This window comes from Myotis myotis, unplaced genomic scaffold, assembly GCF_014108235.1.
Source record: "Myotis myotis isolate mMyoMyo1 unplaced genomic scaffold, mMyoMyo1.p scaffold_m19_p_2, whole genome shotgun sequence".
In the NCBI taxonomy this organism is placed as follows: Eukaryota; Metazoa; Chordata; class Mammalia; order Chiroptera; family Vespertilionidae; genus Myotis; species Myotis myotis.
Genome location: NW_023416324.1, coordinates 166,859,925 through 166,886,166, shown reverse-complemented (window position 1 = coordinate 166,886,166; position 26,242 = coordinate 166,859,925). Strand labels below are relative to the sequence as shown.

Here is a 26,242-nt window from a genome sequence, read left to right as displayed (position 1 = left end):
TTTGTGCACAGCCCCAAGTCTGGTCATGAGAGTAACGTTCAGATCAAAAATTCAATAATTCCATTAAAACAGGGGAAGGGTGTTCAGAGAGAAACCCTCCAACAAAACCAAAGCAAAGTTTTCAGTGAGTCCACTAGAGGTCATGCCTTCCTAGTTTTTCTTTTCAGTTATTGAGCAGGCTCTATCAAAAAAGTAAAGAAAGGAAAAGGGCCTGAAGGTTGAATACATGTTTTATGGTTGTTAATCCTCACCTGAGGATATTTTTCCATTGGTGTTTAGAGAGAGTGGAAAGGAGCAGGAGGGACAGAGAGAGAGAGAAACATCAGAGACACATAGATTGGTTGCCTCCCGCACACACTGCGTCCAGGGGCAGGGAGCGAGCCTGCAACTGAAGTACATGCCCTTGACTGGAATCAAAACCCAAGGCCCTTCAGTCCGAAAACCGAGGCTCTATACACTGAGCCAAACCAGCTAGGGCTGAATACATATTTTTAAATTCATACCTAATCTTACTGACATGTTTTCAAAGTAAGTCAGAAATGAATTTGGGTTTCAGAAACAGTGCTTCTCACGAATGAAACTCAAATGCCCACATGCTGTTTGCAGCAATCCTATTGGAAAGGTGGATGTCATATAACCATTGATAAAATTCCATAGCTTTGTGATTAAAAAAGGCATATAGAAAAGAAAGATATCCTAAGAGATACTGTGGATAATGTGATGGAGAGATTATGCATTTAGGATCCAGAAAAGCTTGAATTCGAAACCTAGCTGCATGATGTTTAGCTATATGACATTTTGATAAGTTGATTTTTTGAAACCTTAGTTTCCTCATTTAAAAAAAATTACGGCAATACTACCTCTTTCACAAGGCTAGTATGAGATGTAACTGAGACAGGTACATAAAGCTACCAATACAGTTGCTGGAACTTTACAGATGTTGAGAAAATGTATTTTTCGGAAAATAGCATTCTGTTCACACAACTGTAGGTGAATCAGTAACACTGGTTTTTAATGTTGCTACTTGCGCCTGTGACTTTTTTGTTTTTGTTTTTTAATTAATAGTCTACCCTAACTGGTTTGGCTCAGTGGATAGAACATTGGCCTGCGGACTGAAGGGTCCCAGGTTTGATTCCGGTCAAGGGCATGTATGTACCTTGGTTGTGGGCACATTCCCAGTAGGAGGTGTGCAGGAGGCAGCTGATCGATGTTTCTCTCTCATCGATGTTTCTAACTCTCTATCCCTCTGCCTCTCCCTTCCTCTTGTAAAATATCAATAAATTTTTTTTTTAAAAATAGTCTAGTGTTTATCTATCCAACCACCTCCCTCCCTCCTTTGTTTTTGTCATTTGATTTTAGTACCCGCCCTGCTTGTAAGTGTCAAGCAATGTGGGATGAATGAGTGCGAGCACTTGGCTACTCTGCCAGCTTCGTAAGGGACAGGATACACTTTAATGAAAGGTTACCACAAAGTAGTTGGCTGGTGCGAGTGACAAGGAGAGGGAGAAGGTGAGGAAGGAAAATAGGAGGAAGAGTAAAAGGCAGATTTTCATGGTCAGTTTATAATACCATCGTCCCTGTTCTCTGATCAATTTGATATATGAGCAAAATGGAGTGAAACCCCGAACAGTGAACAGATTCCACCCCGTTACCACAGAGGTTCTCTAACTAGCATGCAGGATCTCCAGAGAAATTGTTAAAGCACAGACTGCCAGGCCTCAGCCCCCAGTGTCTGGTTCAGTGGGTCTGGGTGGGCCTGGGAACCTGCATTTCTGACCCGTTTCCAGGTGACTCTGATGCTGCTGGTTCAGGACCACACTTTGAGAACCACTGGTCTGCCACGGCGCAGAATTCACAATGCAGCCGTGGGAAAGAACTGGAATCATAGTGAGAAAAGAAACCTAGGCTCTGGTCCTGATCTTCTCCCACGCATTCACCGCGTGGCAGCGAAGGCCACACCTGTCACGCCTCCATTTGCTCACCTGTAGGGAGGAGCAATGTCTGTCTACCAGTGAAGTCACATGGGGGTCAAAAGAAGAAATGGGTCCATTAAAACTTTGCAAACTTAGAAAATGCTCTGTAAAAACAAAGTATCATGATCAACAATTCCAAATAGCCTATGAGAGTTCATGTGAGTTGTCAACTTTCTGCTTCAGGGTGCCCAGATTTCTGGCCGAGTATTCACGGTTGTGTCTGGAAGGGTGTTTCTGGGTGATACTAGCATTTGAATCTGTGGACTCAGTAGACTGCCCTCTCCAGAACAGGTGGGCATCAGCCAATTGCTTGAGGGCCTGAATAACACAAAAAGGCAGAGGAATAGGAATTCAAATTCACCCTCCCTCCCAACCCCCCTTTTTTTCCTAGCTCGCTGCTTGAGCTGGGTCCTCTCATCGCCTCATCTCTCTTGCCCTCAGACTGGGACTCACACCACTGGCTCCCCTGGCTCCCTGGCCTGTGGACTCAGACTGATGACACCACCAGCTTTCCTGGGTCTCCAGCCTGCAGACAGCAGATAGTGGGACTTCTCAGCCTCCATAATAGCATGAGCTGATGCTCATAATAAATCTCCTTTTTGTCCTGTGGTTCCTTCTCTCTCGATAACTCTAATATAAACAAAATTACTTAAAATATTTTCTGAAGATCAGAAGTGACAGCCCTTCCTAGTTTCTAGTCTGGGTTCTGCCACTACCTACCCTGCACACACACTTGACCTTTTGTGGGGGCCATAGTTTTACATCTAGCAGAGGGTTCAGAGATAAGATGATTTCTCAGGTGTTTCCAACTTAAAAATGCTATGGTCCTATGATCAGGACATGACCAAGAATGGGGGCTCAGGTGGCAGGTCTGTCAGTAGATGGAACACCCTCTCTCCCCTCCCAGAACCAAGGGCAACCTGCTTGCATGGATCACCCAGCAATAATCCCAGGGTCAAAGGATTGTCCACATTTCAGTAAAAACCAATCACAGAATCCAAGTGTAGGAAATGGACCTCTGTGATCCATCTCCAGCATGGTTGGCTTTTGATGGAATTTGCTGAATTTCCCAGGCAAGCAGAATGTAGGGAGGAAGGAGGAGGGAGGAGGACATAGGAACAAAGAACTATGGGCGTGGGTCAGAATCATGGTGAAAACCCCCAAGGTGCCTGCCCCAGCTGGACAGGGGAAGGTGGAGGCAGCTAGAAAGGCCTCAGACCAATTTTTTAAATGGCCAATGGGAGACAGCAATTCCTAGGTAACCTATGAGGAAACAGGTGGCCCCATAGTACTCAGCCAGTGAGCAACCAGATAAGGGACCGAATAAATAGGCTGTGTTCGCTGCCCCACGTTCTGCTCTCGAAAACATATTAAAGTCTCGTTTCGCCATATTTCTGTCTCCAAGTCTGTTATCTGAATTGGAACAGGTGAGCATTTCTCACACACATGTGCTGTGGGCCCTGCTGGCCTTCACTATGAGCTCTCAAACATTCCAAAACCAAGCTCCATATTGGCTATCATATGCAAAAACAGTAAACCTGTCATCGCGAGAAAGGCACTACCAGAGCCCTAGGCCACCCACTCAGTTGATAAATGCTTGAGATTCTGTCTCTATAATGTCTGCTGCACAGTGTTCCTCCCCACACACCCCGCTGCCACTGTGCATCGTTGTCACAGTTGAGCTCAGGCCCTCACATCTCACACAGGGACAACTGCAACACCTCCTCATTGGACTCTACTCCTCACCATCTTCACCAGCATTGAAAAGGCGAGGACTACACCCTCCATCTTGCCCCAGGGTAAGGGCTACACCCTCCATCTTACCCTGGATCCTCCATTTTTGGGCAGCCATGTGCTCGGCAAGGCCTCTTCCGGGAAGCCCAAGCCTCTGCTAACCACACCCAGGACTTCTTTAAACTAACCAATGACAATCAAGGGAAGTGCGTGCCATAGATATGACCACATCCTGTGTAACAAGACACCGACTTGCACCTGGCCAATCGGCAGGGCCCACAGTCCTTTCTCCTCCCCTTACTCAAACCCCCTATAAAACCCCTCTTCCCACAGGGCTAGCTCTCTCTCTGCCACTTGCTGCTGTGTCAGTAAGGAGGGTAGGGGAGCCAAGCCCGGGCTTGAATAAAGACTCTTATGCTTTTGCATGGGACACGGCTGGCTCCCTGGTATGGTTTCTTGGGGATCCTGAAATCTGGGCATAACAGCATAAGCTGCCAAAGGAGCTTCCTAAAGCATGACTCATTACATCACGCACCTGCTCAGAATCCTTTGATGGTGCCCTCATCCCACACTCTGAGCCAACCACCATCTCAACCTTTATTTTACATGCCCCTCCATGGCTCCATCCCCACGGTGAAGCCCCCAAACTATGCTGGTTTCCCAAATATGTCCTGTGCTTTCTGGCTCCCAGCCTTGGTTCACTCTTCTTTTTGCCCTTCATCCTTGCCTGGTGAAATCCTGCCAATTCTCCTCCTAAATCTTTTACCTCTAACCCTCCCAAATGGAACACCTGATATTTTATGGGATTTACAGTGTGACTTGTATTACAGACATTCCTATGTCTCACACAAGAGCATGCGTTTTCTGAGGTCAGGGATGGAGCCTAACTCACCTGTGTCCTCCTGAGTCCTCTCTATCTGGGGGTTAGGCTACTGAGATCTAGAACAGACTGTCCTGATATAGAATGTGACGTTGTACTGTGAACTGGCTTGTACAGACTGGCAAATGGTACAATTATGTCAGCACAATAAAAGAAGTGTCAGTTGTGGATGAAAAGGGGCTACATGCTAACCTGACTAACTCAGGGAAGGCCTGTGTGGCGGCCTTGTAAACTCAGTGACCTAAAGTAACCACAAAGGATGGTCTGAAATTAAAACCTTTCATCAAAAGCCATTTATAATGGTTAGTCATGCCCTAGGGCCAGTATCTTCCCTGACAAAGATCAACTCAATCATTACTGAGCCTATTGTCTTTTTGTATCTAAGATAACATAGCTGTGGAATGTCAGGGTAACTTGTTTTTTTTTTCCCCCTCAATTTTTGTGTTTTTTTTTAATTTCAAGAAAAACGATTTTAAATATAATAATGTTACATGCAATAAACATTAATATCTCAAAAAAACATTTTAAATATGTTACATGCAATAAACACCAATTATTCAAGAAAAATGATCTTACATATACTAGTGTAATATGCACTATACATAAATATTTCAAGAATAAAAGGATTTTAAGTTTAATATTACCAAAACTGTACTAACATAGTACAGTTTTTTCCTATCACAAAAGTTGTAGGAAATATTAAAAATCTGCAAATAACAGGATTACTTCAAATGGGTTTTGAGTGATTTGCTCATCACCCTATTTTCCCCACAGTCACTGTTGTTTTTAAAAAGCTGTGGATGAACAGGGCCACATGCTAACCTGACAAGCTCAGGGAAGGCCTGCATGGCAGTCTGTAAACTCAAAGACCTAAGTAATCACAAAGGAGAGTCTGAAATTAAACTTTAACTAAAAGCAGCTAAGGTGGGTAGTCACATCCTGGTAGTATCTTCCCTGATAAAGTCAATCTTCACCTTAACTGAACTTATTGTCTTTTTGCACCTAAGATAACATATCATTGAAATGTCAGGATAACTTGTAACTTCCCTTTTTTCCGGCTCCCCCAGGACACAACCATATGCCCTAGGCGTCAGGACAGATACCACAAATTCCTTCATTGTTATTGTTATCATCTTAATTGTTGACTCTTAACTATCCTGTATCCCCCTAAGTAAAAGAAGTATCTATGATTTTACTTTTTATTCAATCCCAGAGGTTAATCTACCACCAACGGATTTCATGTAACCCACTTACATCTCCTCCTTGGATTGTAATGCATAAAACAAGGTGAAAAACCGCCATTCTCCAGAGCTGCTTCCCAGCAACTGTCGACAGTTTGGCTCAAATAAACTCACAACAATTCTTTACAGGTTTGAATGTTTTTACATTAACAAGGTGATTTCACTGAACATGAGGATGTTAAGGAATGTGTGCGCTGTTCAGGAATGTGAAATCTGTACTGTTACATAAAGGCCTAGACTAGTCTCAACCAAGGACAGAAGTCAGCCTGCTGGTCAGAAAGGGAATGATTACTGATTGTCAAGTCCCTCTGGGCAATTCCTTTGAATGTCAATTGTTCAAGTCAGCTCTGGTCTAACTGCAACTCAGACAGGCGGGGGAAGGACAACCTGCCCTGAGCAGACAGACACTAGACCAGCCCTGGGCAAACTACGGCCTGCGGGCCCGTTTGAAATGAATAAAACTAAAAAAAAAAAAAGACCGTACCCTTTTATGTAATGATGTTTACTTTGAATTTATATTAGTTCACACAAACACTCCATCCATGCTTTTGTTCTGGCCCTCCGGTCCAGTTTAAGAACCCATTGTGGCCCTCGAGTCAAAAAGTTTGCCCACCCCTGCACTAGACTGTAAGTGACTTGTGGTTTTCCTGGAGAGCGGAGCCCTGGAGAGCGCTAGAGCCAGAGGTCGCTGGGCTCCTGAAGAGGCAGAGGACATCTAAGGGAAAGGGCACAGAAAGGGGAGAAGGGAAAAAAAGATAAAAAGGAAGGTGGGGGTCAACATTTACAGTGTCTGCTATGAACCAAGTATATTGTCTGTTATATCAATATTTACATGCAAAAAACTTTCCATGTGAGGCTATATCCTCAATTGACATGAAAAGAAAGTCAGGCTCCGTGGTTTCAGGATTTGCCTAAGGTAACTAACAGGCTGGTCTGAGCTCCAGATACTGGCTTTTCACTGCAACAGTGGCTTCCCAACAAGTACCAAGGGCCCAGCCTCCCTGAGAGCCCTGCAATGAGTGGAGGGTGTGGGCAGGTGAGAAGCTAAGGAGACTGTGCCTCCCACCCCCACCCCAATCACCCTTATTCCTTTTACCTCTTGGGCTTCCTCTGATGCTTCTATTTGAGGTAAGTGGCTGACAGTTTTAAAAGGAAGGGGAAAAGGTTTGAAAATCACTGCATCACAGCTAGCTGGCTATTTCCCAATTCCGCCTGAGGCTGGCCTTCAGCAGAAAAATAAATCAGTGCTTACAAAAGATCTACTCTCTACAGAACGCTGCTGTGGGGTCCCCAACTCCCGGCTCTAATCATTCCAACGCTGTCTAAAAAGGCTCACCTTGTGTCAACCCTCTGGCTCATTTGCCTATCTCTCTCCCTTTCCAGACATTCCAGCAGCTCAGGAGCCTGCGGAGGTGCAGGCACTTGGGGGGCAGAGCCTCAGGTCTGCAGCCTGTGCTCTGGGGAGGAGTGGTGGAGTCCCAGGAGCTGTGAACTTGAAGCAGGATGCCCAGGCCCAGTCCTGGTGCTCCCTGAAAGGGCACCACCTCCCCTCTCCTGGCCACTGCCTCACTACCAGGAGTGGCTGGACAAGACCAGCAATTTTTAACCCGTGTGCAGCAGTCAGGGGCACGGACCTCTTTTCCCTTAGATTGTTAAATAAAAAGGGACAATAGCCAATACAACTATAGCCGTCTGCTATGAATGAATCAAAATTATACCTATTTTTGTCAGGCCAGCACAAATATATTTTTTGGTGTGCCGCAGAATTTGAGTAATTAGTTTATGTGTGCCATGAGATGAAAAAGGTTGAAAGTCACTGGACTAGACAGTCTTTCATGTTCTTTCTGATTGTCAAGAGGCTATACAGAAAAAGAGTGTGTTTCTGCATTGAGGGGAAGGAGGGGGAGATGCACTAAGTGTGAGTTTGTAGTAAGTCAGAGCCAATAGGTGTAAAGCACATGCCTACGACACACGCAGAGGCAAGCAGACCTCCAGGCAGATTATTCTCTAAAAGCCATGAGTACTGAAGAACAGATGGGAAGGAAAGACGGTATGAATGCTGATAGAGCTTACGCAGAATGGAACAGGGTACGTCTTTCACGCTCCTGAAAGAACAACTAACAACACTTAGGTAATTGTAGATCTTCCCAAAGGACCGTTGGAAGTCCTGAGGTGAGGCTCTGTGTTGCAGGGAATGGGTGCCTGTGGAAGTTTCTTTAAAGTGGTTACACAGAAAATAACAGGCACTGGATTTATAGCCAGTCTCTGGGCAATGAATGATTTGTCACCTTCTCCTTCTGGTATTGATTCTTGCCTCAGACCCACTATGGATGACTGCTGATGAAAATGCCAACGTCCCAGTGACTACTGGCTGGGTTTGCAACCCTCCTCCAGCATCCTGCCTGGCTCTCTCTGCAAAGGCCCCACCCTCCTCAGAGCAGCTCAGCTGGCTTCATCTGCACACATCTGGAGGTGCCTACAGGCAGTCCTCGGGTTACCCGGGACTCCACATACGTCGTTTCGTGGTTACACCGCCATCTCCCATTTATTTATAAAAAAAAAAAAAAAAAGAAAAGTTCTGTCATTTAGACGTATGCACATATGTGCTTTATGTTTTTTATTATTTATTTGCCACAAGTAAAGGTCAGGAATTGTTATCTTTCTTTTAATTTTTAATTTTTTTTTTTTACTGTTTCACTTCATTACTGCTGTGCACGTGCTCCATGTGAGTGACGTAGGTGCTTATGTAGGTGGGTTCCGACTTACAACGAAAATCGCGTTAGGTCGCGCTGTAAGAACGGATCTCCGACGCACCCGAGGACCTACTGTACATCATGCAGCTTCACCACCTGTTTTCTATTCCCAGAAATCTATGCAAAACACACAGAAAACTCTGACATTCATCCTTCAAATAACACTGTACCTATCATTTATTAGAAAATGCTCTTGGATGCTGCTACCTTCCAGATATTGCTAACGCTACTATCCAACCATTCCTGGCCTCTTAATAACATAACCTATTTACTGAGCATCTACTGTGGTCGAAGGGTTTTGTATGAATTGTCTTTCGTTTTCATGATGGCCCTGAGTATGGTGAAGAAATGGAGACTCTGAGGTTAAAAACTTGCCAAAGTTAGACAGTCTGTGGGTCTGATCTTTGGACCCAGATACCTGACTCAAAAGACAGAGCTGACTTACAAACACTTCACACAGGTAAGTGGTGAAAACGGTCCATGTCTGCTTTCCCCCATTTCTCCCATCATCCTCACAACTTCACTCTTTCCCCTGAGAGATGGCAATGTGACTGCAGCTTTTAAAGAGAAAATGAAACAAACCTGGCAAATACAGAGTGGACAAGGAGAACAGGACCTGGAGACATTTTCAGGCCTGAATCTTCTGCCTTTCCCCTTTCCTTGTGCCTGACATTCTACCCATCAGGTTCATTTTCACAATTCAAAAAAAGAAAACAGAAATCGCTTCTTGGGAGTTAAGGTTCTAATTTCCATTTCCTCCTTCGTATAAATGTGTTCAGTCACCAGGGGACATCCTATCCTCACCACAGTGGAGACCAGCTGCCCTGCCGGAAGGGGAGGTTGGACTGATTTACAGATTAACAAGGGACCGCAGTGGGACATAGGAGTGCTCGGAGGCCCAGGGGACAGAGGTTAGAGGCTAGAGGACAGGCAGTCCCAAGGAGATGATCTGTTAATTTCAAAAACGGTGCTCAGTTCTCTTCCTTCCTCCTATGTAGACTCCTACTCCCCAAACACAAGCTAATAAGACAAGTACTACAGGTGAGCTGCAAGTTGAGTTAAAGTGGCACCTGTGAACCTACGAATGATTCAGGATGTTTTACATGGAAATATGTGATCTGCTTCTAAGCAATCAAATATACAGGGTGGGGCAAAAGTAGACAGTTGTGAGTACACACAACTGTGTTTATTTTGTATTCTTATTTATTAATTATTGTATTATTTCCCACACAAACAACTATAAACCTACATTTGCCCCACCCTATATATCCACGATATCCCTAAATGTGTGGCTATCAAGAGACATTATTCACAGAAAGTCACAAGCTAATTATAAGAGCCACAAACAAGCTTAATAGTATTAATTATTTAATAATATTAATCCAAAGGAGAACGGGGTGTAGGAAACTTGTTCATTCCTAATAGAAGTTGTTTCTAAATATAGTTGAAGAGGAAAGCCTGAAGCACCCTGGAGAGTGGCTTCTCGTGTTTCATTGTAATTTCTGGTTTCTCCCCAAAATGAGATTCAATAGAAAAGGTAATATAAGTCCATTTAAGACACCAATTTTGATTTACATTGTGGGACAGAATTCATCGTACCATCTAACTTTATTACTCTCACGTCTTTTAAATATCTACCCAGAAGTTATCCCTAACAGATGTAACAGCAAATGTAAATGACTGGGCTTCCCAAACCATACAGTTCAATACCAGAGTGACAGTGAGGGATCCTGCATGAGATCCAAAGGCATGGGGAGGCCCTAAACATTTAAAAGAGCCTGAGCTATTACTTTTGAGATGGTGACTCTCTCTGTGGCCATAAGCAGGTCACATATCCTATATGGCTTTTGATTTTCTGTGTGCAAAATGGAAGGAAATAGTCTATGATGCAATTCACCCGTCTCAAAAGTGCACGGGTTCTTAAAACATCTATCTACCTGCTACACTCTGTAGATGAGGACACAATGCTAAAACCTACAAAGCTAGTGAGTGTCAGAGCCATGACTAGCTCAAGGTCTCCTAATTCTTACCCCAGTGCTCTGATACCCTGGGGTCTAAGAGCCAAGTGTTGGGGTGGCGGGATGGGCTATAAATGTACAAACATAAATCCTTTACAGGACAGCCTGGTCATTATATTAATGCCAGCGATCAGATGACATTCACTTTCTACAGTTTCCCTTACAGATATGATAGAATATGAAAATATGATAGAAATCGTCTGGACACCTTTATAAGCCAGTATAGTATTCACTCAAAGTTAAGTTTGCATTTTTATACATATTTTCACACTGAATATTCTGTGTTATAGTAGCTTACGTATAGATGGCTTTAGGCAAACATATTTTTTAAGCAAACACATTTAAAAAGAAAGTCAAGATTACCTGTAAAGAAAATCTGTTTAAACAGGTTAAATCTAATGAATGCCATACAAATGTGGATCCAATTTGCTTTAAAAACGCCGAGTAAACAAACATCTGAAAATCTCTGAAATGTCTGGCAGCTGGAGAATTCCTGAGTCTATCTACTCCCAACTCAACAAAGCGCATTTCTCCAAGGTAAGTCCACTCTTCTGAGAGCTGGACAGACAGGAAAAAGATTGCTGCTGGCTGGCTTGGACACTAGGTACACATTTGCATAAGTAAAAGGTTAGTTTTAAAAGACCAGTCCTCAGGCTAACCTGTCTTATTCAAAGAAGATTTGTTTTTTAATGAAATTGACAGATCAAAAGGATGAGAAAACATAAAAATCTTGGAAATACTAGTTGGCTCCTATGCCAAAACATAACAAAAATACTACTAGGAAAAGGATATCGTGTGGACAGCCTAATGACCTTTGGGGCAAAAGACCATAAAAATCACTGCACCTCCTCCCTATGCTGGTATATGTTCAGTAGGAAGTTGTCTCTGCGAGAACTCTGTAAATGTAAGCAGCAATCTCTTGTGTTGGCAATATGTCCAGCTTTCCCAAGAGAACCCTGGACAGGACTAGGGTCAGATCATGGAGGGACTTCAATCCCAAAGGGAGAACTTGACATTCTTTAAGACTTGCCATCCATCTCCTCCCTTAGACTGCAAGCTCTCTGAAGACAGGAACAATGTTCCCAGTGCCTGAGGCCCTCGCTGTGAAAGTCCAAGGCTCATTGGCCAGATGAAGAAAGAAAAAATGACGAAAGAATGTTGGGAGGTGTAATAAGACCTCAAATATTTTGGCAAAAAATTCACGTTACTTTTTTAAATGAAGAAAAGTTTAAAGTTGGGTTTTGTTAGGAAATAAGAGAGAAAGAGCAAGTATGAGAGAAAGCGTAAAGGAGGTGATAGCGTTGGCTGAACTTTGAAGAAAGGCATTTGAGGATGTGGGTGGGATTCTAGAGCTGGTTCTGCCAATTATCTGACTTCTGAAAAAAAGAATGAACTTTTCTGAGCATCAGCTGCCTCATGTGTGAAATGATAAACATAGACACGAAATACCTTTCAGCTCTAACGATCTGATGAAACTAGCTGATGTTCAGAAAGGTGTGCTTGACTTCAATTGTGGTCTGCAGACTAAGGAGGAAATTATAAAATATCTTCTTAAAGTTTTCATTTAAAATTTTTAACCTTTTATAATGTCAGCACTTTGAGCGTTAGTCTCTTATCATCCCTTCTCCAAACATCATTCCTTCTCTCCGCACCAAGCACAGCCCATGTTCTAGCACATTCTGCTCTACACAGAAAAGGTGCTCGACATCCTGGGAGGCGCACAGAGCACAGTCCATCTTCCTCCTAATCTTCACCTTCTTATTTGAAGGAGCAACTTAAAATGTGAAATCGTTGAGGCGCTTTCCTTGAGTATGTCTGACGTAGGGATTCTCCTATGAGCTTTCATACTAGTGGGGGCTCCCTCCTAACATGTTCCGGATTCACTACTTACTTACCGGTCTCCCTATTAGAAAGTAAACCCTTGAGAGTAAGGGTCTGGTGGTGTTCTGGCCTATTCCCTATTTTATTTCTAGTTCCTAGCACAGAGTCTGGCACAGAGTAAGCATCCAAAACGCTTACTGAATGAATGAGGAGATGAATGGGAAAACGAAGGTCTGGATCAATGTGTGTGAGGAGAGAGGGGGATGCAATTCGTTGCAGGCAAATTCTCTTGCCAAACAAGTCAAGAAATGGAGCCAGGAAGAGACCTCAGAAATCATCTGGTCCAACCCCTACCCCCCTACCCCCCATTATCCAAGGAATCTTGGCATAGTGCCCCATGACATATAAAAGAATGTTTCAGGAAACATATAAAAGAATATTAGGAAAAGCAAACATTCTCTCTAATAGATGAAGATAGCGGCCCACATAATCCGCAAGTGGAACTTAAAACTGTTCACAGTGTTGATTTTATTTGGCCTTCATTAGTGCTTCAAATGTGTCCACCTATTACCTAGGGTGTCAAGTCTGCCATCACCCAGGCTCAATTAGTTAGCATGTAGATAAGGAGTCTCCCTGTCTCTCTCCCTCCTGTGTTTCTGCAGCCTTGCAGTGCTCATTAGCACCTCCAACAGAAGGCTGAGGAAATGAAACTCCAATTTGTCAATGTCAACTGTTGAATCAGCAAGTTGTATCAGTCCCACCCCCACATGGAAGTGTTTGGACAATTCTGAATCAACAAGATGCTGGCAGCTGTGTTCCTCCGGTTGGTTCAGTAATTGCATTGTTTCCTACTGTGCTCTGCGGGCTGTGAAATGAATTTATTAAATAACCTACACAAAGGAGAGGAGGTGTGGGCCAATGGAAACAGCTCCGGGCTAGGTATTGGGAGACTGTCTTTAAAGGCTCTCTTTGACCACTAGCCTTGATTCCAGTGTTTTAGTCCTCAGGCTCCAAGCTATTTAAGAGGATAATAATTCTCTCCCGGGCAATAGAGAAATCTCTGGCACCTAAACCATGTGTGCTCTCCTGCCATATAGCGCTTTAATGTTTATCCAGTTCTCTATACATTGGAATCTAGCATGCTTACTTTCAGCCTAAATTATGCCCTTTGAGTACGAGGGCATGACATAAACTTGCACCCAGTGCCGGACAGGATGCACTAGAATCTGTGAGTCTCACTGGCCACTTCACATTAGAAGACAACGGTTAGGAAAGCAAAATTGAGCCCAGGCACAAGTGGTGTGTAATGAAGGGATTTCAATACACGGTACAGAAACCAATTCTATTGTCTTCGGTAAGTTTGCCAATTGATATTTGCCAGGTGTCTTGGGTTATTAAAACTAGCTAGTGTTTTGTAAATACAGGCTTCTATTGGCTATGTGATGGAGTAAGAAATATTTTCAAGTGAAAATGGAAGAAAACTTACTTGGTTAAGTTTCATAAAATCCACCCTATTTCAGTTAGTGTTAAACTGGCCTCTAAATCTCAGAAGGCAGACAGGGTTTGAGATTACAGAGCGTGTCCCCAGAGTCGCCTGCTGGGGGGCAGTGGGGAGTCTCCCTGGATCTCTGGGTTAGCTGGGCCCGAAGTAGCACAAGTTCTCTTGGATCCTTGGGGTATATTTTTTTCTGGAAAAGGAGAGAGGAGGCTGAGTGAAGATGTGACTGGGGAGGACACCATCTCTTCAACCAGGAGTATGGCACTCATCAGGGCTCTAATTTTGGCTTCAATTGTTTTTCCATTCTTTCCTTAGAAGCAAAAAATATAAAAATCATAAAATAAATAAACAAAACCGAAACAAGGCTCTCTCTCAAATTAAGAAACAGAATTTCAATTCTTACAACCTCCCCAACCGATTACTTTATAGATTCAGGTCCGCAATCATTTACTGAACTCTACACACAGCCCAATGGCCCTGGCCAGCTTATTCTCTGATGGATTCCTCACCCTGGGCTTGATGGCTCCACAGCGGGGATAATGACTGTGAAGGTTTCGATGAGGCATGGGAAGCGCAGCCCAGCGCTGAACATCCCAGAGAAGTCTATCTTAGGTGAGCTAAGTGCTCTATTTCCCAATCTCTGTTTTGAACCTCACAATAACCCTGGGAGGCAGGAACTGTCACTATCTTACAGAGAAGTTAAGTGGCTACATGAGGACTCGAAGTCAGATAATAAAAGATTTGGAAACTACAAGCAGGTCTGGCGCACCTTAACTCTAGCCTGCTTTCTGAGACAAGAAGCTGATGTCAACCTCTGGGACATTTTGTTCTTTCTAAACTGGGTGGCAGTGTCCAACAAGGCACTCTTCTGAATAAATTAATGGCACTGTTTTGCCTTTATTCCTCCTCTCAAAGAAAGGAGACTGGAATATGGACATAGACGTTCCTTACTGGAGTTTTTTGTTCTTCGGATTCTGGCTGACTGCAAATTTACTTTATTTTCTAATTAGACGCCCACTAGCCAACTGCAGGTCAACAGTGTGATGAGCAGTACAGCGCAGTGAGTTTTAAAAAGTCACCCACAAAGCCGCACTGAGATGGAGGATCAGTCCTACGTGGGATGTGAGGTGGACCAAGGCAGGAGGTCAAGGTTTCGGCTTCGGCTCCCTTCTGCCTCAGGACTGGGGCCAAACCTGTCCTCCCGACTCACACCTGCTGTAGCAGGTCACTTCCCCATTCAGAAAATGGTGGGTTTGAACTTGCTGATAGATATTTTAAAGTTCTGATTTTTTGCTTATATACAATAAAACCCACCCTTTTAAAGATACAGTTTGAGTTTGACAAAGGAACACAGTTGTATAACTACAGCCACAAGTAAGGCAAAGAAGATTTCCAACACTCCAAAAATGTTCTCATGCCCTTTTGCCTACACAGGTCCCAGGCACTCTCTGATCTGATTTCTGACCCCTATAATTTTTCTGTTTTCTGAACGGCATAAAAATAAAAGAGTATGTAATATTTCATGACTGGTTTCTTTCACTTAGCATGATACTTTTAAGGTTCATCCATGTCACTGAATTCATCAAATTAATAGCTTGCCATTTCTTATTGTGGAACAGTATCCCATTGTATCAATGTGACACAATTTGCTTATCTACTCACTAACTGGGTTGTTGCTAGTTCTTTGACTAATATGAATAACTGTTGTTAACATTTGTACACAGGCCTTTGTGTGTGAACATAAATTCCCCCCCTTTTTTTTTCCCAGTTAAATACTCAGGAGTACTGCAGCTGTGCCATTTGTTAAGTGTGTGATATGTGTTTAACTTTCTTATAAATTGCCACACTGTTTCCCAAAGTGGCTGTATAATTTTGCATTCCCAGCAGCGATAGTGGGAACATCCCACTGGTTGATATTTAATGGGGAGGCTTAGATAATAACTAATTCCTGTCAATGTCACATTAATGTGTAGGCTCTTCCGGAGCAAAGGCCCCATGAAATGCATCTCCGTCCCCTCCGCCAGCAGGACGACAGATACAAAGTAAGTGCCTGCACTCCATGCTGAGAGAGCCCCCCCCCCGCCCCGTCCCCCCAGATTTGATTGTCTCATTATTCTGTTTTCCCTTCTCTGGACAGCTTGCTCGGTACACACTAAATACAGTGGGGCCTTGACTTACGAGTTTAATTCGTTCAGTGACGGAGCTCGTAACTCAGATTACTCGTATGTCAAATCACGAGTGATGCTGGGCTGATGTTGTGGCGTTCACTGTGACGTTCGCCGTGCCAACTAGCGGTGGGGTATCTGAAGATGGCTCGTAACCCGAATTTTAGCTCGCAACTCAAAATCAGCCGAGAGATGGCTTGTATCTCGAAAAACTCGTTAGTCGGGACAATCGTAAGTCAAGGTTCCACTGTACCAGCTTTAAGTTACAACTGTTTGAGATGGACGGCAAAACTACCACCTACTAGTTGTGTAAGGTAAGTGCTTTCCCTCTCAAAGGCTTGGCTTCCTGTGAATTGGAAGTGATGATGACCTTACTCTCAGGTTGTTGGAGTAAACGATGCATGTATCCGCTTGGCATGTAATACCTATTCAGTAAACAGCACTTTCAGCTTCTACAGTTGTAGACTGGCGTGGCTGAGAAAGAAGTGGGAGGTGATCAATTTGATCCCCTTCCCAAGGGCCCTAACAACCACTAGAATGAGCAAATGAAGTTCCCTATGTTCCACAGCGGAGACCTCACCTTGTTTTCCAGCTAATTTCACAGGGTTCAGGAGTCCCCGCTCAGCACATATGTTGCTGTATTCATTGTTCTATTTATTTGTAATGTGTACATATGTGTGTGTGTGTGTGTGTGTGTGTGTGTGTGTTGCAGAGAAAAAGAGAAAATAACAAAAAGGACTTAGTTCCTTTCGTGTGGACCTTACAGTCCAACATGTCCCTCTTAATTGGTGTGAAGGAAGACACAGGGCATGGGCAGAAGAAAGGCAGTGCCAGGGCCAGCCCTCTAGATCTCAGCCATGCAGCTTAAAGTGTGGCAGCATCTATGGGTTTGTGGGTTTAGAGTTCTGAGTGCTCGTGTGTGTGTGTGTGTGTGTGTGTGTGAGTGAGAGAGAGAGAGAGAGAGAGAGAGAGAGAGAGAGAGAGAGAGCGCGCATGTAAGAGGGGAAACAAGAGAAAGGCAAGAAAGGCGGATGGGGAATCCACTGATGGCAATGAGCTCTGAATAATGCATTGGCACGTTTCATTTTAAGCGCTGTTTGTGTTCCATCCTACCCCCACCCCCTGCAAGCTAATTACCTCCCCATTTTGAGCACCCAGCTGTTGCTGTCTGAAACCTGACCTTCCCTGTGAAGAGGCTGCCAGCTGCAGCGGCTGCCTGCCTAATAATGCATGGACTCGTCTCTGCTTTAACCTCTTTTTCCCTTAACCAACTTGTGAAGTAGGCTGGGCTCCCAGGTTCCTTCTCCCCAAACCATTTCTTTCTCTGCCAGAATAAAAGGGGGAGGCAAGTACCCCTTGAGGAGAGAGAACTTGGTTGCAGTGCAGCTCTGCAGAGTGTATTGCTGGAGGCCTGCTGCCTCTGTTCATTTTGTTGCTCAAAGTGTTGATCACTGACCAGAAGCAAGAGCATCATATGGGAGCTTGTGTCCTGACCTTAGACTGCATTGTGGACCTCCTGAATCAGAGTCTGGGAATTTGTGGGCACAATAAAGTTTCAAAAGTGTTAGAATGGGATAGAAATCCCAGACTTTGCATTCATGCATTTTAAGAGCTTGGCCCTGCCTGGTGTGGATCAGTGGTTAGTGTTGGCACTTGCAATGAAGAGTCATGGGTTTGATTCCTGGTCAAGGGCACATATCTGGGTTGCAGGTTCCATCCTGGCCCAGTCAGGGCGCATGTGAGAGGCAACCCATCAACGTGTCTCTCTCCCATTGATGTTTTTCTCCCTCTCCTTCTCTTTCTCCCGCTCCCTCTCCCTTCCTCTCTTTCCACCCTCCACCCCCACCCTTCCATAATCTCTAAAATCAATGGGAAAAGTATCCTCAGGTGAGGAATAAAAAAAAAAAAAAAAGAACTTGACCTAAGGGTATGAGATGGCCAAGCTCCAGATAAAACTGTATTGGAAAAGCAGTGCGGTGGGAAGGAAACAGCCAGCCCCCAATAATCCTTACTTTCTGATACTGGTGCCCTTGTGTCATCCCTTTGGACACTGAGTCAGGGTGGTCTGTGTGGCAAATCAAATGTGTAGAAGTGATAATGTGAGGCTTCTCAAGTCTGGCCATAAAAGGTATTGCATTTTTCTAATGATCACTGATATTGAGCACCTTTTCATATACCTATTGGCCATCTGTATGTCCTCTTCAGAGAAGCATCTATTCAGGTCCTCTGCCCATTTTTTAATTGGTTAGTTCTTTTGGTGTTGCAACCACAGTGGAATATCCTTACACCTGTCAGAATAGCTATCATCAATATTTCAACAAACAGTAAGTGCTGGAGAAGGTATGGATAAAAGGGAACCCTCGTGCACCGTTGGTGGGATTGCAGATCGGTGCAGCCACTATGGATAACAGTATGGAAGTTCCTCAAAAAATGAAAAATGGAGCTGTCTTATGACCCAGTGGTTCCACATCTGGGTATATATATCTGAAGAAACCCAAAACACAAATTAGGAAGGATATATGCACCCCTATATTCACTGCAGCATCTACACCAGGGGTCCTCAAACTTTTTAAACAGGGGGCCAGTTCACTGTCCCTCAGACCGTTGGAGGGCTAGACTATAGTTTAAAAAAAAACAACTATGAACAAATTCCTATGCACACTGCACATATCTTATTTTGAAGTAAAAAAACAAAATGGGTACAAATACAATATTTGTATTTGCATGTGGCCCGCGGGCCGTAGTTTGAGGACCCCTGATCTACACTAATAAAAGAGAAACATGCAAATTAACCATCACTCTGCCACTCCACTATACCCACAAGCCATGCCCACCAGCCAATCAGGAGCGAGTATGCAAATTAACCCAACTAAGATGGCGGCAGCCACAGAGCTGGAGTGAGCAGGAGGCTTGGGTTGCCCCTGGCGATGGAGGAAGCCAAGTTTCCCGCCTGCCCTGGCTGGCCCTGGGCTCCGCTCAAGGCTATAAAGTTTCAATTATAGAAGATAAATAAATCCCAGATACCTGCTTCCAGCCCAAAAGGAGAGGCTGGGAGCTTGGGTCACTGGGGGGTTTGGCCAGCTTGAAAATGGCCCTCGGCCCCTCACCCAGGCTGGCCAGGCACCCAAGCAGGACCCCCACCCTGATCCGAGACACCCTTCAGGGCAAACCAGCCGGCCCCCACCCATGCACCAGGCCTCTATCCTATATAATAAAAGGGTAATATGCAAATTGACCCTAACAGTAGAACAACTGGGAATGACTGGTCACTATGACACACACACTGACTACCAGGGGGCAGACGCTCAATGCAGGAGCTGCCCCCTGGTGGTCAGTGCGCTCCCACAGGGGGAGCTGGCTCAGCCACAAGCCAGGCTGATGGTTGCCAGCACAGCGGTGGTGGCGGGAGTTTCTCCTGTCTCCTCAGCAGTGCTGAGGATGTCTGACTGCAGCTTAGGCCTGCTCCCCGCTGGCAAGTGGACATTCCCCGAAGGCTCCTGGGCTGCCAGAGGGATGTCTGACTGCCAGCTTAGGCCTGATCCCCCCAGGGAGCGGGCCTAAGCCAGCAGGTGGACATCCCCCGAGGGGTTCCAGACTGTGAGAGGGCACAGGCCGGGCTGAGGGATCCCCCCCCCCCCCCGAGTGCACAAATTTTTGTGCACCGAGCCTCTAGTGGAAGAATAAAAACTCAAGCCCAAGTGACTGTAACAGAAGGAAGAAATGTTCAGGACCACCAGTGAGAGAAGGGCTCTAAAAGGGGAGAAAGTCATTTTCAGTTCGGGAAAGCTTTATAGAGGAGGTTGACCAGAGAGCTGGACTTTGAATGACAAGCAGCAGTTGGATACATAAAAAGAGTTTAGTTCAAAAATGTGCTGCTCTTACATAACATACACAGAAAGATTAATGGTTTTGTGCTGAGGTCCTCAATTTATATCTGCAAATCAGTTGGTCATTATTAGGGAAACTCTGTTTGTCTAAAAGATTGACAGCCAAAGATGTTCCATATGTTATATCAAGAAATCAAGACATATAAAGAAAACCATGTGTCTGCAAAGGCACTGTAAATTAGTGTTTCTCTTCACAACCCCCTAGGCTAGGCTGTGTCCACCTGAGGTCTCTAAGGTTCTCTGATTGGGCTGATCACTGGGGGGCTTTCTCCAATGCCACAGGAGTCCCTCCTCTCCTGGAGGGAAATAGAACATCATAAACGCTATCTATTCCCTGTGTTGTGGTAGGAGAGCTTCCTTCTTGGTTTGACACTTGTATTATTAACCCTGAAATCATTGAGCAACCTGAGACCTCACTTCCTCACTGATTTTTCCATGTGGAGATCTCCAGATTGGAGCTCACTTGAGAAGCTCTTCTGTGTGAGGAAAAAAAAAAAATCCCCTTGTGAAGGCAATGAACCAGAAACCACATGGCTGGGCTCTTGAGCAAAGATCAGGAAAGGGCAAGTCACAATTATTTGATTTTCTTACCTATTCATTCAAACTAATTTATTTTAAATTTTTACTCTAGATTACCCACAATATGAATTACATTATCTGAACATCATTATTACTACTAAAAATAAATCACTTCCTCTTCAATGAAAGTGCACTGTGCTCCACTTACGTGCCAATAGTTGCTACTCTATGAAAATGCAAAAGACAGAAAAGATCACAGTCACTCAGTATCATGTGCCATAATGCTTTGAGCAGTTATCAGGCACCCTGCAGTACCAGGCACTTTTCTAGGAGCTGGGGAAAGAGAAAGGTGAGCCAGAGACCCTCAGGAGTCATCTCCTACAATTCCCCCATTTTTGGATGAAGAAATCATAGCTGAGAAAGTTTATGTAATTTGAAACCAAAGTCACTTGACTAGTAAGTTGCAGAGCCCAGACATGAAGACTCTTTTCTTGACTAGCAGATATTACCAAAAAAGCCCCTTTTTATAGGAATAAAAGCAAATCTGACAACTGTTTTCCTAAAATGAGCCTATAGTTTTATAGGCTAGGAACTGTTGACTAAGGGAATTTTATTATCTCTTCTCCATAAAATAGTATAGTTGACATTGGATCCATCCCGATTTTACTCATCTAAGTGTGTTCACAAAGTCAGTTTGCACAGGAGTCTTACTTAGCTATTTCATTCCATTTGGAAAGATTATATATTACTGAGAGCAAGACATTTTACTGTGGGATTTAATTTGCAAGAATCCTATATAAGAAGAGGGTAATATGCAAATCGACCAAACTGAGGAATGACCAGTCGCTATGAAGTGCACTGACTACCAGGGGGCAGATGCTCAATGCAGGAGCTGCCCCCTGGTAGTCAGTGTGCTACCACAGGGGGAGCTCTGCTCAGCCACAGCCAGGCTGACACCTGGCAAGTGCAGCAGTGGTGGTGGGAGTCTCCCCGCCTCTGCAGCAGCACTAAGGATGTCCGACTGACGGCTTAGGCCCGCTCCCCACAGGCCCCAAGGGCTCCCGGACTGCTAAAGGGTACAGAACGAGCTGAGGGGACCCTCACCTGAGTGCAATGAATATAGGGCTTCTAGTCGTATCTAATAATAGACAAACATGGTAATTAACCGTACCTCCGACACACTTTCTATTGGCTAATCAAGACGATATGCAAATTAACTGCCAACCAAGATGGTGGCCAGCAGCTAGGAAGCTGAAGCAAACAGGAGGCTTGCTTGCTCCAGTGATGGAGGAAGCCAAGGTTCCCTGCCTGCCGCTGCCGGCCTCTGAGCTGCACTCTAAGAAACAATGTTGCAATTATAGAAGCTAAACAAACCCCAGAAACCTGCTTTCAGCCAGCCGGGCCTCAGAGCTGGAGCTGCAACAGTGTTTCAATTATAGAAGCCAAACAAACCCAGATACCTGCTTTCAGTAGCCGAGGTCTCAGAGCTGGAGCTGAGCCTCAGAGCTAAAGCCAGCTCTCAGTTCCAGTGACAGCCATAGAAGGTAAATAAATCCCAGAATAAAAAAAGAAAGAAAAAAAGGAGAGGTTGGGAGCTTCAGTCACCCGCCAGCCTGAAAACGGCCCTCAGCCCCTCACCCAGACTGGCCAGGCACCCCAGTGGGGACCCCCACCCTGAAGGGGGTGTGACCAGCTGCAAACAGCCATCATCCCCTCATCCAGGCTGGCCAGGCACCCAAGTGGGACCCCCACCCTGATCCGGGACACCCTTCAGGGCAAACCAGCCGGCCCCCACCCATGCACCAGGCCTCTATCCTATATAATAAAAGGGTAATATGCAAACTGACCCTAACAGCAGAAGGACTGGGAATGACTGTTCACTATGACACACACTGACCACCAGGCGGCAGACGCTCAATGCAGGAGCTGCCCTCTGGTGGTCAGGGCGCTCTCACATGGGAGGAGCTCTGCTCAGCCACAAGCCAGGCTGATGGCTGCCAGTACAGCTGTGGTGGTGGGAGCCTCTCCTGCCTCCTCAGCAGTGCTAAGGATTTCCGACTGCAGTTTAGGCCTGCTCCCCGCTGGCAAGTGGACATCCCCCGAGGGCTGCCGGGCTGCCAGAGGGATGTCTGATTGCCATCTTAGGCCCAATCCCCTGGGGAGCGGGCCTAAGCCAGCAGGTGGTCATCCCCTGAGGGGTCCCAGACTGCGAGAGGGCACAGGCCGGGCTGAGGGACCCCCCCCCCCAGTACACAAATTTTTGTGCACTGGACCTCTAGTTATTTATAATAGCCAACACATGGAAGCAACCCAAGTGCTCATCAACAGACAAGTGGATAAAAAAGTTGATACATATATACAATGGAATATTACTCAGCCATAAAAAATGAAATCTTACCATTTGCAACAGCATGAATGGACCTAGAGGTTCTCATGCTAAGTGAAATAAGTCAGACAGAGAAAGACAAATACTATATGATTTTACTTATATATGGGATCTAAAGAGCAAAATGAGTGAACATACAAAATAAAAAGAAACTCACCGATACAAAAACAGACTGGTGGTTGCCAGAGGGGAGGTTGGTTGAGGGATGGCTGAAAAGGTGAAGGGACTGAGAACTAGAAATTTTGGTAGTCAAAAAATAGTCATGTGGGTGTAAAGTACAACATAGATAATATAGTCAATCATATTGTAACAACTATATATGGTGCCAGGTGGATACTGGAAATATTGAGGGGAACACTTTGTAAAGGATATGATTGTCTAACAACTGCCATGTACACCTAAAACTAACACAAAATAAAATTAAATTTAAACTGCAATTGAAAAAATACAATTTTTTAAAAAGGCATTGCAATGTTTTCCTGCCTTGGTCCCTGGGATCACGTGCTCTGGGGGAAGCCAGTCACTCTGCTGTGGGCACTTTCAAGAACGTGTGAAGAGGCCCACATGGGGATGAACTGGGGAATCCCTCCCACTGACACCAGCATCAACTTGCCAGCCATGTAAGTCAGCCTGTCAATGAAACCACCAGCCCCAGTCAAGCTTTCGAATGACTAAAGGCCACGCCAACACCTTATCTACAACTTCACCAAGAACCCTCCAAGCCAGAACCCCCCAGCTAAGTCACTCCCAAATGCCTGGCTCCAAGACACTGTGTGATAACACAATGTTATTTTAAGCCACTAAGGTTTGAGGTACTTGGTTACTCAGCTATAAATAACTAGACAGAGAGCTGGGTCTGAGACTGGGCTCCTCCAATTAGTAATGATTTTCCAGTCATATCCCCTTCTTCGTGTCTCAGATGCCTCATCTGTAAAAGGAGCAACCATAGTTCATCAAATCTACAGCACCTTCGACTATACAGATGCATCATTATTTCCTAAATCACTAAGACAGGAAAAAGGTGTCATCAAATTTATACATCATCTATTCTAAAATGCATACCAATTTAGAGAAGAAAAATTGTGGGAAGATGCACATCACAGAATCAATGAAATATGGCCTTATACTTGTCCTGCCCACCACACAGAGATGCTACAAGGTTCAATGGCGTAACAGATGAGAAGGCACCTGGAGGGACCTGATGGGCAGCATCCGGAAGCACCAGGACTTGGAAAAGGGAAAGGACATTACGGTTTCAGACCAGCTAATTAAGCTGGTTTTGCTGGGGGTCATCATCTCACTGTTAATGCTATTGCATCGGGCTCCCATCAAAATGTATGCTCATACTGACTGCTACGAAGCCCAACAACAGTCAGGGGGAAACACCTATAGCAGTGCTGCCTAAACTTGCTTGACCATAAGAAATCAGCCAGTGCATTTATTAAATATACACCCAGGCCTCTAGCTAGAAACTTTGGTTCAGTAAATCTGGGATCGGCAGACAATGGAATCTATATTTTAACAAGAGCCCCAGGCAGTTCTTATGAACACACAAGTTGTAAAACACTGATCTAAACAAGGTAATATACATCCACTTACTAAAATTTTTCCTTGCATCAATCATAACAGAAAACTACAAACCTGGTTTCCTTAGCAATATCCCCATATAAAACAAATGCCTTCATCTGCCCTGGCCAGTGTGGCTCAGTTATTGGGCATTGTACCATGCATGGAAAAGTTGCTAGTTCGATTCCCAGGCAGGATACATGCCCAGGTTGAGGGCTCGATCCCCAGAGGCGGGTATGCAGGAGGCAGCCAATCGATGTTGTGCTCTCCTTTCTCCCTTCCTCTCTCTCTAAAAATCAATAAACTATTCTTCAATTTTTTTAAAGAAAATGCCTTCACCTCAGTATAAGATTTTATTCAATGTAAGACAAGCAAACAAGCAAACTCTCTTACTAACTAGACACGGGTGGGCAAACTTTTTGACTCAAGGGCCACAATGGGTTCTTAAACTGGACCGGAGGGCCGGAACAAAAGCATGGATGGAGTGTTTGTGTGAACTAATATAAATTCAAAGTAAACATCATTACATAAAAGGGTATGGTCTTTTTTTTTTTTTTTTTTTTTTTTTTAGTTTTATTCATTTCAAACGGGCCGGATCCGGCCCGCGGGCCGTAGTTTGCCCATGGCTGAACTAGAGCTTGCCATTGGCTGGAAAACTTACTGAAGTAATGGAAAATTATACTATTCAATTCTGTACTATAAAAAATCTTCATAATAAATATATTAAGGAACATGTCTCCTGACAGGCTGGCCTGTTTTCCTTTTTCATCAGTTAATAAAAGTTGCTGGGGCCGAAACCGGTTTGGCTCAGTGGATAGAGCATCGGTCTGCGGACTGAAAGGTCCCCGGTTCGATTCAGGTCAAGGGCATGTACCTGGGTTGCGGGCACTTCCCCAGTGGGGGATGTGCAGGAGGCAGCTGATCGATGTTTCTAACTCTCTATCTCTCTCTCTTCCTCTCTGTAAAAAATCAATAATAAAATATATTTTAAAAAAAAAAGTTGCTGGGCATTTCTTTTTTCACTTAGATTTCCTGGAATTTTTCACCTAAAATGTATGCCCCAAAACAATAAAAATATTACTGCTATATACCTTGGTAAAACACACATACACATACACACACAGTTGCTTCTACACAAAACTTTCTGTGAGGTATTTGTTTGGTTCTGCATTTTAATGGTCATGTCTTTTTAAAGATCTTTAAGTCCTTTTAGAACAGTGGTTCTCAACCTTGGCTGCATATTAGAATCACCTGGGAATCTTTTTAAAATCCTGATTTCTGGGCCTCATCCTCCGGAAATTCTGTTTCTTTGTTATGGGGTGGGGCCACAACATTAGCAACAAAGAAACAGAATTTCCGGAGGATGAGGCCCAGAAATCAGGATTTTAAAAAGATTCCCAGGCGATTCTCATGTGCAGCCAAGGTTGAGAACCACTGTTTTAGAAGTAGGCAGGAAATACATTTTAAAATCAATACTGTTAGTTTTGTTTTGTTCTGTTTCTAGTACATTTAGACTAAGCAACCATGACCCAATTTCTAGCAACTCTTCTTCAAGTTGTGTGGGTTATCTCCGCTCATGCCAGTCCCCTGGTCAGCTTTTACAACACTGCAAAAGCACCAACCTATCTTGGCAATGAAACTACTTCTTACTCAAGCCCAATACTTAAGAGAATCAATAGAAAATTTTAGAGTAGCTCCTCAAAAGACTCTTTTTTGTCTTTCTCTGGTGGACAAAATAATTTTCTGACAATTTGACCCAACTATGGCAGCAGATCAGAACAATAAAACCCTTCCCTGCAAA

At 44.4% G+C, this 26,242-nt stretch overlaps 1 protein-coding gene across 2 annotated transcripts in view; it reads right to left on the bottom strand.

Annotated features, from left to right (window-relative positions):
- Positions 1–26,242, bottom strand: part of MB21D2 (Mab-21 domain containing 2) — a 122,820-nt gene that overhangs the window by 17,377 nt on the left and 79,201 nt on the right. Inside the window, exon 2 of one of the 2 annotated variants that reach the window (XM_036349081.1) lies at positions 13,907–14,228. The exons of the other annotated variant lie outside the window; for it this stretch is intronic. The gene's annotated coding sequence lies outside the window, so the exon portion shown is untranslated. The remainder of the gene's footprint in view (positions 1–13,906; positions 14,229–26,242) is intronic. 2 annotated transcript variants of the gene reach the window in all.